At 48.8% G+C, this 15,885-nt stretch overlaps 1 protein-coding gene across 15 annotated transcripts in view; it reads left to right on the plus strand.

The window, feature by feature from the left end:
• Positions 1-15,885, plus strand: part of LOC116939188 (nuclear receptor corepressor 1-like) — a 185,099-nt gene that overhangs the window by 44,204 nt on the left and 125,010 nt on the right. For 12 of the 15 annotated variants that reach the window (XM_032947291.2, XM_076062451.1, XM_032947301.2 and 9 more), the window contains exon 1: positions 13,184-13,517. The exons of 2 other annotated variants lie outside the window; for them this stretch is intronic. The gene's annotated coding sequence lies outside the window, so the exon portion shown is untranslated. Of the gene's footprint in view, positions 1-13,183; positions 13,518-15,885 lie in introns of those variants that run through there. One more of the 15 variants, XM_076062449.1, reaches the window with a different exon arrangement.

The following is a 15,885-nucleotide window of genomic DNA, read 5'->3' on the forward strand; positions in this document are numbered from 1 at the left end:
AATAATACAAATATAAGTACAAATTGCACAGTGCGTACGTTCCTGCCGCATTTTTGAACACTCAATGCATGCTTGCCAATCGGCCGTAATCCCTTTGAGCGATGCGGCCTTCCCCAAGCCGATTGGGGCGTTTACAGCAGTGAACGCCATGCCGCTGCATTTTCCACTTTGTGCCCTGATCCACGCGCTCCTCTCCATCCGTCTCCGTGTAATTCCGAGCACGCCTCATCCGCTCCGCGTTCCATTTTTTTCAGTCATCGTGCCCAAGTTCCTGATCCGCGCGATATTGCTGGCCAATGAGCACCGATTGAAAGGGGCCCTCTGTAGGCACATTAGTCACTTCCTTATAATAATAATAAAAAATCAAATTCTGATTTCAAACCCTCCCTACACACCCCACCCCCCCCCCCAGAAAAAAATAACTCCCTCTGTCATTTGCTTTTTCTGGCCGCTTCACTATTTCATCCTTTTCAGCCCAGTCCATCTCCAGTAATTTCCCCCGGTCAGCGGCTCTTCTTCACGCAGGGTGCACGCTGCACCCCTGGGGGTGCGAGACATCGCCAGATTTCTTTCAGAAGGTAATCAATCGGAGCACAAATTTATCACGGGCACGCACGTACAACTACTTTGTTTCATCAAACCTGTGTATTTATTCACATTATACATTTTTTTTTTACGATTGAGAACCAAAGGGGTGAGGGGGCTGCAGTAAAGCTTAAGAACCACTGCTCTAGAGATACAGATTCGGCCATACTTTGAATTCCCATGCTTCCCATTCCGTCCAACCAACAATATGTTTTGCAAACTTTCGATGGCGTGAGTTGAGTTCGTATTTATATTACGGCCCCACGGACCGCACAATCAACCCACTCATTAAGGTCGCACTCATTGCACACAAAGTGCTTGCCACAAATGTTCCACGACACCTCGCTGATCTCGTCAAGGAGGCTAAACCGTCACGCGAATTCCGGTCATCCTCGCAGCAGCGGCGTTTGGGCCGCCATCGAACGAAGACGGCCACCGCATCGCGCGCTTTTGGATGCGCTTCTGCTGGCCGTCTGGAACGCTCTTCTGATATTAGGAAGCCACTGGAGCTATGAACTTTTACATATAAATTGAAAACTCATTTCATTAATACTGCTTATTGAATTTAGTTTGTTGTCCTTCCCCCGCACCTCCAATTAGCGCAGTTGGCTACATACGGTGCAAAAAAAGTTCAACGTGCATACATACTGTAGTCTGCGCTCCTTCAACCGAGGAACAGTAAAACTGCACGATCTCTCTCTGCTGAAGCCCTCTCGTCGTGGCCAACAGACCTCGACATTGGCATCGAGCTCCTGAACCACAGCGCTGCCATCGCACGCAAGAACGGGATGTTGAGCCCAACTTTGTGGCCTTCTTTGTCCTGCAAATTGCACACATCCTGAAGTGAAGTTTTTACACCGGTTGCTTTGATAAGTACGTGTCGGCAAATAACTTAGGTGAAAGTGGGTTACCGTTCCCGATTCGTCTTTCAATGGAAAATAAACATTCGCCAATCACCCATTGGCCTTAAAACAAAGAATATGTAATAGGTGACGTTTCAGGCAATGACCCTTCTTCATAGCAGATAAATGATGAGTATTTTGGTATTTTTTTATGTCCCCTCGGTGTAGCTGTTCCATTTTTGTAGAATGGTTTTACATTCTTTCCTATCCAGTTAAAAAAATATATTATCTTCTCTTCATGCGAATATCCCTTAAGTGGGAGCCTGAATTTTGAATGGATTGTAAAATTAAATAAAGATATCAGTACAGAATTGAGAAGCACACACGCGACGATCATGACAACAGTGTCAGATCGAAACAGGGCTGTTCATCGATGATCAGTTTTTCGACAGCCATTCGTAGAATGAATATTCTATTCCAATCGGCTCATCGAGTCCAGTTCAATTGGTCGAGTGACGGTTAAAACCGATTCGAATGCGTGATCGTTCAAACTGCACGGTGTGGCGTTGAATGTGATTCGTCAACAGATGACGCCTTACATTAAAAGAACTGCGTACAAAAAAACACTTATTACATTTTTTACTTACATACAAGATACGTGTTACAAAAAAATATACTACCCTTCATCAAATTTTGATTTAAAGCTTTCGTGACTGCAGTGATTCATATTCTTGGTTCTTTCGGTAAAGTCACGTTGTTTCCCTTCAACGTGACTTTACCGAAAGAACCAAGAATATATACCCTTCATCAGTTTAACACGTAGGCTTTTGTGACCAATATCATCCATAATACAGGTTTTTGGGGTTAAATCTCGTATATATATAAATTTGTCGTCAAGCCCACCACCACGCGACACAACCAATCAGTAAGGTTTGTCACGTAAACAGAACATGCCGATTCGTTACTAGTACAGCACACCGATGTGTTGGAGAGCCAAGCCACAACATTTACAAATTGTGTATGACGTTTCGCCGGTAATTACAACGCGAGAAAAGCTGCACAACCGTTGTCATCACATCTACCCCTTTATTTAAGGAACGAAACAGGAGGACTTCTCCACAAATCTGGCTGTCGCCTGATGAAGCTAGTCCATTATTGGTTGAATGCCGCGTCAGTGATGGGGCTTATTTGACCATACTTCACCACGCTTGTCAGTGCAGGGTTGGTGAAGGGGGTGGGGGTCAGGAACGATTCAGAAATCACTCACCACTGATGTTGGCGGTGTCTGGGAGTTGAACATCGGGTGGCCAGATTTATAGCTCAGTGCCCTAACCGCTGTGCCCCCACTTAATGCAGCACGATATATCTTTATATTTTTAGGCACCATGGTAGTGAGATGTTAACTACCTCGCCGGGTATACAGGAGGTCGTGGGTTCGATCCCGACTCTGGTGCCTGTATATTTGGAGCTTGCGTGTTCTCCCCGTGGTCGCGTGGATTTTTCTTCGGGTCCTCCGGTTTTTCCCTCCGCATTTAGAATCAACAAGATGCGTTTAAAGTATTTGGCTGCTATCAATTTCCACATCGATAAGCCACTTAGTTGAGCTTTCATTTATGGTCAAGTAGCTCCTGAAAAAGAGCTATATAGCTCAGTGGGCCTTACCTGCTAAATAAAAAATAGGATACTTAGTTAATACAGTGGATAAAATGCAAATATGGCAGTAAAAGTTATAGAAATGATAATTCCATATACTTTTGATGGATTATTTTTCAATTGCTTGTGATTATCGATGAATGCTAAAATCTCACCCTCCCTTTGCGAAATTAACAAAGCGCACGTTTGGCAGCGGAGGACAAGTTATATTTTCGGGGCAATTAACCCGCACCGAGCGAAACACACCCACACAAAATAAATAAAGCACCCGGCGGGAGCCGATTCTGTCTGATCTTGTAAATCTGCAGGGTGCTTTTTGAAGGCACATTAAGCCGCAGTTATGGCTGGAGGTGGTCTTTGACGCAGTGCGCTCGGAGTAGCGCGCGGCATTTAAAATACATCTGCAAGCCATTAGGCGGTCAAGTGGGAAGTAAAATTAACGATTCTGTGAGTAAACTGCAATTACACATTGCAGGTGTGTCACTTTGTGTACGGCCTCATGAAAAATGTGTACGCGCGCATGTCAGAGAGGATGGGAGCGGTGGGCGCAGTGGTTCACGGGGGGCTCTGCGAACCCGACCACATGAGTTCGATTCCCCGGCCACGGATAATATCACCGGCAAGTGGTCTCGGCTCCCCCTCCCCATTTCTGCCCCTCCTTCACCAACCTGCACTGACCGGCACGGCGAAGTACGGTTAAAGTTAACCCCGATGATCGACACAGGCTTTGCCGAGGCCTTCATCTGGCAGTGGGGCTTGAAAAAAGTGCCGGAAAATGTATTATTGTTTAAATGTCAGCACGTCTCAAGATGCCGTAGTAATATCTGGCACAGGTATAATAGTCGCATGCGCGTGCTCATAGCGACGGAACACAGATTAGTGGGCTGTGCTCTTGCTGCTGATGCTGCGTTGCAATGGGCGACTCAGAGCCGTGCCAGTGCATTCCTGGAACAGCCTGGCAGAGCTGTGGGGTTGGTCGCGGTCCCCTCCATCCTCCTTCCCCTGACAGACTTCCCTCCGCTACCGGAGGAAAAGCCACCATAATTTATAAAACTTTTTTTATTACGTGTGGTTAGATTTATGCTATCCCAAGGTAAAGAGATGTTATATATGTAATGTTATACCGCGTGTTTTTTTTTTAAACAACTCCCTGAAGGTGACGTCCGTCTGGTCCGCGCCGACTCTCTGATGTCGTGACCATTTCACAGGGCGGCCGGGCTACCATAAACTCAAACAATTTTTATTTTACCAGGTAAGGCCCACTAAGCTATATAGCTCTTTTTCAGAAGCGACCTGGCCACAAATGATAGCTCAACAAAGTGGCTTTCATATGGAAATGTTAGAGCAGCTAAATACTCTAAACGCATGATGTTGATTCTAAATACAGAGGGAAAATCGGAGGATCCCGAGAAAAATCCATGCGACCACGGGGAGAATGTATAAACTTCAAATATACAGCAGGCGTTTGGGTCGGGATTGAACCCACGACCTCCTGTATACCAGGCGAGGTAGTTAACATCTCCTAGCCACCGTGACACCTTTGGATTGATCTCCACGAGACCGGGCCAGATCGTGGAGGTCACTGCCACGTGTCTCTACCGCAGCTGCTGCTGAATCTGGCGGGGGGGTTTGGGGGGGGGGCGTTGGGCAGTGAGGTGCGTTCATGGTAATCTTGAAAGACACATTCGTTATCTTCACAAGCTCGCTCGTAGTGGGTCATCCCGTCTGCCCTGTGCGATGGCCCACGAAGGCGACTTTTTAATGTTCGTAATGACGCGTTCATATCCCTGTGTAACCCCCTCCCCCCATCTTCCCCACTTCCAACGGAGGGAGATATCATATCTCAGTGTGGTTTACCGAAATGTGTTTTTACATGGTGAGCGCGCCTCTTTGATATTATATTGGCACGGCTGGCGAATTAGTGATTAGATTAAGGTACACCCCCCCCCCTACCCATCCCCTACCCTCAAACGAGTTGGCACCACATGATGTTCAACAGATATTCAATAACACAGGAAATATACTGCTATGGTAGAAAACATGACCTCCTATTTATAATATTTAATTAAGGTTTGAAGTATAGGGTTTGCTTTATTTTTGACAAAAATATGAATGCAGATATTTTTGCAAACACCAAAGAAGGTTTACATAAATTACATGAGCTGTTCATATGCAAGCATTGTTTTTTTCTTCCAATTCCATTGCTTTCAAGGAACTATAATTTTGCACAAAGTGGACTACCCGGTTGCCAATTGGTATTTTATTCAAATAAGCGCCGTTTACGTGAACACAAGTCATTCGTATAAACGATGACAGGACGAGTTAAAATGTGCACGTCCTTTCCACGCAGAAAATAAAACCTGCATCCCATTTGTGGACGGAATAAACATTTATACACGTCCCGTTAGATTGTCGATAAACTCCTAAACAACTTTTTTTCACGTGAGAAATACAAATTATATATTTTTAAAAAGTAAAAAAACATCAAAGGTAACACATGAGGAACCGCAGTGCTTGCAGGCGCCCGGCATTGATGTAGTTTGTTTGAAGGGTAGATTATGTTAGCGTGTGGAGGGAGCAGCAGGGGGGAGGGAATGCAAGGACCGCCGGCTCAAATATCACTCGCCATTGATGTTAGCCATGGCTCGGAATCGAACCAGGGTCGCTGGGTTCATAGCCACGATACGTGGATGCGAGTTGGAGCGAGACTGCCTGTCCTCGGCGTCTGCAATTAATTAGCACCGCCCCCCCACCCACCCCTCCCCCCACCACCCACCTAACCCTCCACCCACCCACCCATTATAGTGCCACCATGAGGCCCCCTCCTGACGAAACACGCTGGGGGGCACCGTGCGCCCCCTGCCGCCACAGGGACGCATGCTTATCGATCGGTTTTCCGCCCGCTAAGCAAACATTTGCTCGTTTTGCGAACAAATGGGTCTAAATTCAAATCGGTCTACGAAGTGAATTCTCGTGGGTCGAAAGAACGCTCGTTAAGCGGGACACGCCTCTGTCCAGTCTGATAAAACATGAATATGTAGAGGACCGCAGAGATTGGACAATTGTTGTCGCTGACTCACCGTGTGGCTGCTGCCTTCCTTCTTTGTCCGTGGTTCCTCCTCCAGTAGTCCCCTGAGTCTTTCTCTGTCGTCGAGAGCTGTCGAAAACTGTGCGTGTTACACGTTGAAATTCTAAGTAACAATGCGATTCACCAGGCAACCCTCGCTGGGTCTCTAGTCCGGTCGCTCGCTCTATAGCAGAGAGAGCGAAAAATGTGCGGCGGCGCGTAAACAGCTGAATCGGCCACCATCGGTACGATTCCAAATCGTAGAACGACGTAAGTAGGTTTTGCGGTTGTGCCGCGTCGTCGTTGTTGTTGTTTGGCACGACGTCCGACGTTTCGATGCACGTGCCGGCGGGTAGGTTCCTCAGCACGGCGGAGAGAAACAAACCCGAAAATGCACCAGAGGAGGCCTTTTCGCGAATCTTATTTCCAATCTAATCCGCGTTGCCCTCTCCGCTTGAGTGAGAGGGCCGTCGTGCAGAATGTTATCTTCATGTTTTGCCGGTTTCAAGACAATGACTGACGGTGGTGATGGAAAAGTATTTTTTTATCCCCACGCCACCCATGTACAGATGCAGCGATGCTAAACGCAGTCACAGAAAATGTATTTGGAGCGACCCGGCTGCATCTGGTTGGTAACAAAATAATAATTCACTACGACTACTACCCTCGAAGACCGTCGAGTGTGCAGAATAACAAAAAGTACGGCAATAAAATTGTTGTTGAGGAAAAGATTAGCAATGTTCCCCCCAATCGACCAGCCTAAAAAAAGCCCAACTTTGATGGGGAGGAAGATTTACAGCCGAGAGTAGACAGATGAAAGGAAGCAAATCCAAGACTAAAATTAACTTCTAGACCCCCTCGCTAAATTTAATAGGGGATGGATTCCCACACGATGCTTTCCCTGAATGCTGCCGTACAAAAAAGATGCCCCCTATAGCTTCAACAGACTGTTGGAGCAAGTGCTGTTAGCGAGCACGGCACACGAGGGCGTAGGTGGCCAGCACCACGCCCGGCCGCCTTTGTCTCGCTAGTGACGATGTTTTACACACCAGGCACTCATTTGAGGCTGACTCGACGTAGAGGAGGCCCATAACCGGTTCAGATATGCATCACTGGTATTGGCCGTATGGGGGAATCGAACTCGGGTCGCCAGATTTGCAGCGCAGTGCGCTCACCGCTAAATGCTGCCTTACGCACACACATGTATAATACACATACAAGGCAAATATTTCCCCCCACTCCCTCTAGCCTTAAGAGACTGTTGGGGCAAGTGCTGTTAGCGAGCTCCTGCTAAGGCACGAAGGGATAGTGTGGCCAGCACCACGCCAGGCCGAAACTCGGCTTGCTGGTGGTTTGTCGCGTGTTGTGCGAACCACTGCGCCCACCGCTCCACAACTCACGGCCGAACACAGTAACAGTACAGTGCAATGTACTGCGTTGGGCTTTTAAGATTTAACCAACATTCACGTGGCCAGCCATGTGGGCAAGCTCAGGTGAGTGACGGAGTGGGGGTGTTGGTGGTACAACGGGAAACATCATCATCATGTGGTTGTGATGTGGAAGTAGCTTGCTTTGTGTTTATGTGAGCAAACTCACAAGACTTGGCTTTGCCGTAAGCCAGGATGTTTAAATTAACATTGCACTTCAGTTGTCTGTGTGCGGTTAGGCACACGCATGTGCACACACACACCTGCCTGGGCTCACCAGCATATGTCCACGCTTAAACAAACTGGGCAACAACAATGACGATGCCAATGCAGCGCTTGTGCCAGGCTAGGTGGCTACACTTCAACAGGCTATCGTGTAAAGCAGCGGTTCTTCTTAACCCGGGGGTTGCGAGATGCCCGTTCTGGGGGTGCGAGACATGGTCAGATGTTTTTTTTTAGTTTTAGACGGTAAATCAGGAAAAAGATGGGCACGGAAGTACAACTTAAATTTCGATTTAAAGCTTTCGTGACTGCAAGGATTCATCTTCTTTGGTTCTTTCGGTAAAGTCACGTGGAATGAGAATAAAATAATAAATTGATGAAATAAAATAACACAATAAAATTCTCACCGCTTGTGTTGTGGCCGAAACGTCGTGAGAATTTTATTGTGTTATTTTATTTTATCAATTTATTATTTTATTCTCATTCTACGTGACTTTACCGAAACAACCAAAGAAGAAGTACAACTTACTTTGTTTCATCAAACCCTATGCATTTATTAACTTTATACATTTTTTTGTTACGATTGAGAACCAAAGGTGGGTGGTGCAGCAAGGCTGCAGTAATAAAAGGTTATAAGAAGCACCGGTGTAAAGTGCGGAAGACTTCTATATTTGAAGCTTTCGTGACTGCAAGGATCCATACTCTTTGGTTCTATTCGGTAAAGTCATGTAGGTAAAAATAACGTCGTTGTTTATTTTATTTTCACCTACGTGACTTTACCGAATAGAACCAAAGAGTATGGGGAAGACTTCTCGCCGCTGGTGCGGAGGTCACGGGGTCCGGACTCCTCCAAGGTGTTTATGGGTCGACTGTGAGCGAGACGATCGACAGGTGACGGCCGCCTGCGATTGGCTCACCGTGCCGCCTCGCTGAGTTTTATCCGCCCGGCGCCTCTCGTTCGTTGTTGTGAGCGTCGCTCCTCGGACGTTGCTGGGGAGGGTGGCTTGCCTTCGAGCAGCCCAGTTGTGTCCATCACCCCCCCCCCCCCGTTCTAAAAAAAAACAACTAGAAGCTATTTTTACTTTAGCAGGTGAGACCTACTGGCCTCTTTTTCACAAGCGGCCTGGCCATCACCGTCGCGTAAATGGCAGTGATGCCAACGCAGCACAAACGATAGCTCAATGAAGTTGGCTCATCGTCACGTGGACATTTACGGCAGACAAATAAATACTCGGAAGCGCACGCGGTTTCTGAATGTGGAGGCGAAAACCGGAGGACCCGGAGAAAAATCCACGCGACCACGGGGAGAGTGAGCATGGAAACTCCACAAATATACAGCGTCAGGCGTCAGGGTCAGGATCGGACCCAAACAACCTCCCGTATACCAAGCGAGGTAGTTAACATCTCCTAGCCACCGTTGTCATTGTCTTTAACAGCGAACACGCGCGCCGATTTATAGTTGAGTGTGTGTGCATGTCACTGGGTGTGATTATGTTGAGGAAGTGGAAGGTATGACTTTGCTCAAACCGGCATGATGTTTTAATTATAGCTGCACTGCAACCATGTGTGTGTGTACGTGTGTGTGGTACGTGGGGAGCGGTAGTGTAGCGGTTAGCGCGCTGCGCTATGAACCTGGCGACCAGGGTTCGATTCCCGCTCACGGCCAACACCAGTGACGATTATCTGAACCGGTCCTGGGCCTCCCCTAGGTCGATTCAGCCTCAAATGAGTACCTGGTGTGGTGGATAAAAACATTGGCACTGGGGAGACAAAGGCGGTCGGGCGTGGTGCTGGCCACCCACCCCCTCGTGTACCGTTCCGGCCTTCATAGGTGCTCGCTAACAGCACTTACCCCTACAGTCTGTTAAGGCTATACGGGGGATCTTTATCCTTGTCTTTTGGTACGTAAACAAAGGCAAAAGATCCCCGATATAGTATAGCCTTTAACAGACTCGGGACAAGTGCTCGCTACTAGTTGAGCACCGTGCACACCTGCATACACTGACACGTGCACTTGTGTCACCAGCACACGTGCACACACACACACACGTACTCTGACACACACAATGGCATTCACACCCACACCCACCCGTACAAGTACAACTATAAATAGGAACAAAGACAAAGATCCCCCGTATAGCCTACAGTAGAATGTTGGGGGCAATTGCTGTGAGCGACCATCTCATGCAGGCCGGCATGGCACACGAGGGGGTGGGTGGCCAGCACCCCATGTCTGGTCGCCTTTTGTCTCCCTAGTCGCGATGATTACGCAACGCACCAGGTACTTCGTTTGAGGCTGAGTCGACCTAGGGGGAGCTGGTTCAGATAATCGTCACTGGTGTTGGCCGTGAGCGGGAATCGATCTCGGGTGGCCGGGTTCATAGCACAGCGAACTGACGTACACACAGACACACACACGCTGACGTACACACACACCCACGTACACACAGACACACACCTACGTACACACAGAAACTTCAACCGCCATTCGTCACTAAGTGTGGGTGACGTCACCACGACGCTTGTACCAGGCTATGTGGACGTTGAGGCCATGTGAAGTGTCGAACGCCCACTGGCAGGTCACGGGGCAGACCCAGATGCCACAGGTCGACTGACTGAGACGGCTGGCTGATTCACCATCTGTGCCCCCTACTGTGCCAACTTTCTGTGCTTTAGCCACCTGGCGCTCCGCTCGTTATTGTGAGCGTCACTCCTCTGCTCTCCTTAGTGGCAAGCTCCAGGTTCAGCAGCAGCGCCTCCAACTCCTCCTCTGAGTGAGCAGCAATTACCAGATAATCGGCATACATAACATCGCTGAGCAATAGGGAGCCATCCCTTGACTGCACCCGGGCATCGATGAGCCTCCCATTGTATTTGTACCAGATGGAAATTCCTCCGGTACAGCTATTGAAGGCTTGACAAACTACATGGTCGAAATAGATGTTAAATAATGTGGGAGCTAGAGGACATCCCTGTCGCACCCCAAGGTGAATAGGGAATGGCTCCGACTCCTGGCCACGTAGTTTTACCCGGGCCCACTCACCATAATGAATGTCCTTCATAATCATGAGCAGTGGGTCAGGGACTCTGAAAGCGCGAAGAACAACCCAGAACATAGGCCTTTACCAGGTCAATAAAGCAGAGATGTAGGTCTTGTTGGAATTCCCTACACCTCTGCTGTAGTAGACGGACAGAAAATATGGCATCTGTGCAGGACCGCCCTTTCCTGAAACCGCATTGGGGCTCAGCAAGCCTCTCCTCAGCGTGCCTAGTAAGGCGATGTTGAATAATCCTTGCCAGGACCTTTCCGGCACACTGAGGAGTGAGATTCCAGGCTGAGGGATTTCCCCTCCTCCAGGACCTCACAGAAATGCTCAGCAAATCTGCACACCTATTCCTAGGGGTCGGAGATTGGATCACCGTTCTTTCCCCTAATGATGGAAATAGGTATGGTGCTGCAGGTTGCTTTTTTGATGGAGTTAAAGAGCGATTTGTGATCGCGGGCCATTGAGGCAGATTCCATCTCCTGAGCAACCCGCGTGCACCACCCATCCTTGCAGCGCCTCACGGCTCTCCGAACCTCCGAGCGAAGGCTGAGGTAGGCCTCCTCATTCTCTTATGTGGGATGTTGTAGACAATGAGAGTGGGCCTGTCGCTTTTTCTCAGCCAGTCTGAACACCTCCTCTTGTCAGCCAGTGTCTCTGGGGAGGTCTGGACCATGCACCCAAAGCAGCCATTGCAGCTGCTTGAGTCGTAGTTCTACACCTCACCCATTTCCCTTCGACATCAGGAGGAGTGGAGGACAATGCCAACCCCAGCCGCAAGCGATGATTAAATTCTCGCTTGCAAATTTCATCAGCTTGCTGAGACCATGCCATTATGGGTTTGAATGGGGTCCTGAGTGTACACCCACCACCGGAGCGGAAGAATGGCAGGCGCATCTTACAGATGACAAGTCGATGGTCAGTGGACAGATTAGCTCCACGGTAGGTCCTGGTGTCAAGGACATGGGCCCGCATCTGCTGTTCCGTCACTATGTAGTCCAGCAGATGTTCTTGCTTGGACCCGGCATGCATGTTTTGTGGATTCGCCAATGCCGGTACAGCGTGTTGGTAATTACAAGCCTATGGGCTGCACAAAAATCTAGCAGCCTCCTACTGTTGTTATTGAACTGATCTGGCCCATGCCTTCCAATCACTCCAGACCAGTTATTAGCAGCATGATCAACTCGGGCATTGAAGTCACCCAATAAAATGACTCTATACCGAGGGGCCACTTTAGTCAGCACCTGTGACAGGAGGTCATGGAAGGCATCTGACTCAATGGCCTTGCCTGCATCCCTCCACAGATGTTCGTCTTCGGTGGGGGCATAAGTAACCACGACCACCACTCCTCGCCTCTGGTTGATGGGAAGGCGAGCCCAAAGTAGCCTGGGGCTTACAGCTTCCCACACTTCACGCCACACTCCCTGTTGTTTGGCAGTCTCTTGCCCCGAGTAGAGGACTGTCCACCCCTCATGGTGCAGGAGCCAGAGCCGGTCCACCAGACCTCCTGATTACCACAGCGATCCAGGCGGTACCAGTCTAGCTCCCGACAGAGGAGTGGCAGCCCCTCCGCCGCAGTGAGCATTTCAACATTCTACGTGGCAATCCGTAGCGGCTTTTTGTTGTTTCTGGAGGAACCCCGAGGGTAAGTTAAGGATTCAGCCTCCGGCACAAGCTTAATAATTGTTTTAACGCGTAGTTTGGTGGTAGTTAATGGAAGGTGGAGGGGTTACCAGCCTCTCGCACCCGTCCAGAGCCCCCATTTGGCTGCTCTGGTGGTTACAACCGCCATGAAAGGGAAAGGCCAATCGGAATTGCCCCCCCCCCCCCCACGGAACTGCCCACCACAGCGTTACCGTCCGGCACCACGAGGAGGTAGGGGGTTGTTTTTGTCGGACACAGAAACACACACACACTGACGTACAAGACAAAGACTCCCCATATAGCCTTAGCAGACGATTGGGGCAAGTGCTGTTAGAGAGCACCTATGAAGGCCAGAATGGCATACGAGGGGGTGGGTGGCCAACACCACGCCCGGCGGCCTTTGTCTCCCTCGTGGCGATGTTTATTACGCACCGCACCAGGTTCTCATTTGAGGCCGAGTCGACCTAGGGGTAGCTCAGGACCGGTTCAGATCATCGTCACCGATGTTGACCATGAGCGGGAATGGAACTCGGGTAGCTGGGTTTGTAGTGCAGCGCGCTAACCGCTACTCTACCGCTCCCCACACACTGACGTGCACACACACTGACATACAAACACATTGACATACACACACATTGACATACACTGACATACACACACATTGACACACACCCACACAACGAATGCCCTAACCACGCCCCCAGACCCCCCCCCCTCCCCTTAGTTCAAAATGGCGTCGCGCCCCGCGCGGGGGAGCGGAGCTTGAGGCGGCGTCAACAACAACAACTAGCGACGTGAAAACAACCACAACTCACGAGATAAAACTCTCAAAAATACGACGCGAATACCGCCCGACGCGGCGAAACTTCGCCGGTCGTTGGGTGCTATCGCTGCAGAGGTGAAGAAAAAGACGAGCGGGATAAAAAAAATAAATAAAAAAGTCACAGTTGGGTTGCGGCGATAATAAGAGGCTCCGTCGTCGGTCGGTGGCAGGCTTGGGCCTGCTCGCTCCTTTTAATGCATTAATTAACCAGTAAGTTTCACCAAATCATCGGCGAGTACGTACTCATTTTAGCGGCTGTTAAGTGACGACTCTAGTTGTCGAGCCCCTCTCTTTGTGTGTTGTGTGTGTTTTTGTTTAGTGGTGGTGGTGGGGGGGTGTGTTAAAGTTAACGTAGGCCGCGTGCGTGCGTGCGCGGTGTTGGTTTACGTGACCTAGATTGGGTCGTGCGGGCGAAGGCCTTCGCCGCTTCCCTGCGACACTTTTTGAGGTCGTTCCGCACTTCCTTGCTCATTTTGTACGCGGCCTTTCGTTCGTTCGTTCGTCGCGATACCAGCTCGCGGTTGAGGCGTTTCGAGTCTTTTTTTTTTAACGATGGAAGAATTTGGTTTGCTCGTCGCGGCCGTGGGTGAGAGGGGATCCGTGAGGTTGTTGTTATGTCTGCGCCGCTCACGTCCAAGTGGCAAAAGCTCCCGAGTGATTAAAGTGTACGCGAGCGTTAAAACGCTTAGCGATAAAAAAACACATTTTTTGTTTATTATTATTATCCGCATTGTCATTTCGTTTGTGCCTTGTTTTTAAAGCTCGTCGTGTGCCCGGTTTTTGTTGTAGATTTAATGACGATTTCCCCCGGTTATAGGTTTTCGACGTGACGCATTGATGCGGGATTCGCGGGCGTTGTTATTACGCGCTCCCGTTTCCTTGCAGCAGCATGACATTACTTTTCACTTAACGAGGCGCTAGAGTTTACTAACAACCGTATTGTGTGTGTGTTGAGTTGTATGTGTGTTATTATCTGTGGACGGTTTCAGTCCCGAAACTCGCAAGTTGAACCTAACCTGGCATTATTAACGCGAACTTCAAGGCGAACGGCAGAAATGTTGTTGATGATTCTAACACGATGTGTAACATTACCTCATTTGAATTCCAATTTGGCAGTCCGCTGCTGGATGAATGCGCACACACACATCACCCCCCCGTCCTGAGCCTTGCAGGTCGCGATGCTTTACTTGACCATAACTTCACCTCGCTGGTCAGTGCAGGTTGGCGAAGGCGGAGGCAGACACAGACGTGGGAGCATAGAAGTAGGGTGCAACACATGCAGTTTGCTGCACTGCGCTCAGTGCTGCCCGCCTGTGACGACCTTGTGGCTAAATTTTGATTTAAAGCTTTCGTGACTGCAGTAATTCATATTCTTAGCTCTTTCGGTAAAGTCACGTTGAAGGGAAACAATAAAATAATAAAATATATGTATCGTTATATTTTATTATTTTATTGTTTCCCTTTAACGTGACTTTACCGAAAGAGCTAAGAATAAGACCTTGTGGCTGTAGATAAAGATTGGGTCACCCATTGAAACTGTCCAAGCTCAAACCTCCTCCTCATCCTCCTTCGGTTCCGAAATCTGACGCGGTGGGGTGAATTCTGGGTGGTCTGGTCATAGGCAATTATAGTTATGTAATCAAGAAGACACGATTTTATGTGAAATCGGTGATTTTTCGGGGTGTAGTGGTGGGGGCAAGCCGGAGTATCGGTAGAGGAGGGGATGATATGGGGTCTACGAACACATTTGCTGTACTGTCGTACCCTGGCCACCGCATAACCCCGACATCATACCTGCCTACCCATACGGGTTTACCCGTATTCCTTGTTCAGGGAAATTGAGTAAAAAATGTTGTTTTGTGCTTTGCCCTTGTGATGGGACTTTGTAGGATGAACGTTGAGATTTATAAGGGGCACGGGGTGACCAATAAGGTCTGATTTGGTCTCTGCGACACGTTTGGGGAGTTTGACAAATCTTTCCCGCGATATAAATAGCTCTTGCCAACACAGTGCTGAATCGTAGGTTTAGCAAGTACTATATTGTTTTTTTCCCCCCTTCCTTACTGTATGCGCGCGAACTTTATAACCAGGTGAAGGCCCTTTGCGACTAAATGTTCCGTTGTAAAGAAGACCCGAGTTTAAGGCGATTCGCTATATGATCGAACACTTGTCATCATTTGCCATTGTTAAACGACAGTGGTAAAGCCGAGTCGATTATTTGACACTTTGGCAATCGATGTTGAGTGTCAACTTGCGAGTCTGGTGGGTGTGAATACATTCCGGACGACTTGCCAAGGGGCAGGCGGGCCTCCTCCCTTGATCTGGAAGGTGTGTAGGGAATCCTCAAGTCAAATTGCCCACGGGGAAGTACTCCGTAAAGGGAGTGTTGTTGGTAGTTACAGAGGACTGCTTGCTTCATTCGTCTCTGTTCGGGGCAGTCGTGCACTTTTGTAAAGAGAAAAACAATTCTATTTTGTTTGCACAAGGATTGTATTGTCGGCGGTTTTTCTCGCGATGCGACAAGATTAACATCTAAAGAATCGCCAATTGGTCGACGGCTAGTACAGTATTAGCTCAT

The sequence above is a fragment of the Petromyzon marinus genome, chromosome 5 (assembly GCF_048934315.1).
Source record: "Petromyzon marinus isolate PM22_M1 ecotype Great Lakes invasive population chromosome 5, UKy_Petmar_22M1.pri1.0, whole genome shotgun sequence".
NCBI lineage: Eukaryota > Metazoa > Chordata > Hyperoartia > Petromyzontiformes > Petromyzontidae > Petromyzon > Petromyzon marinus.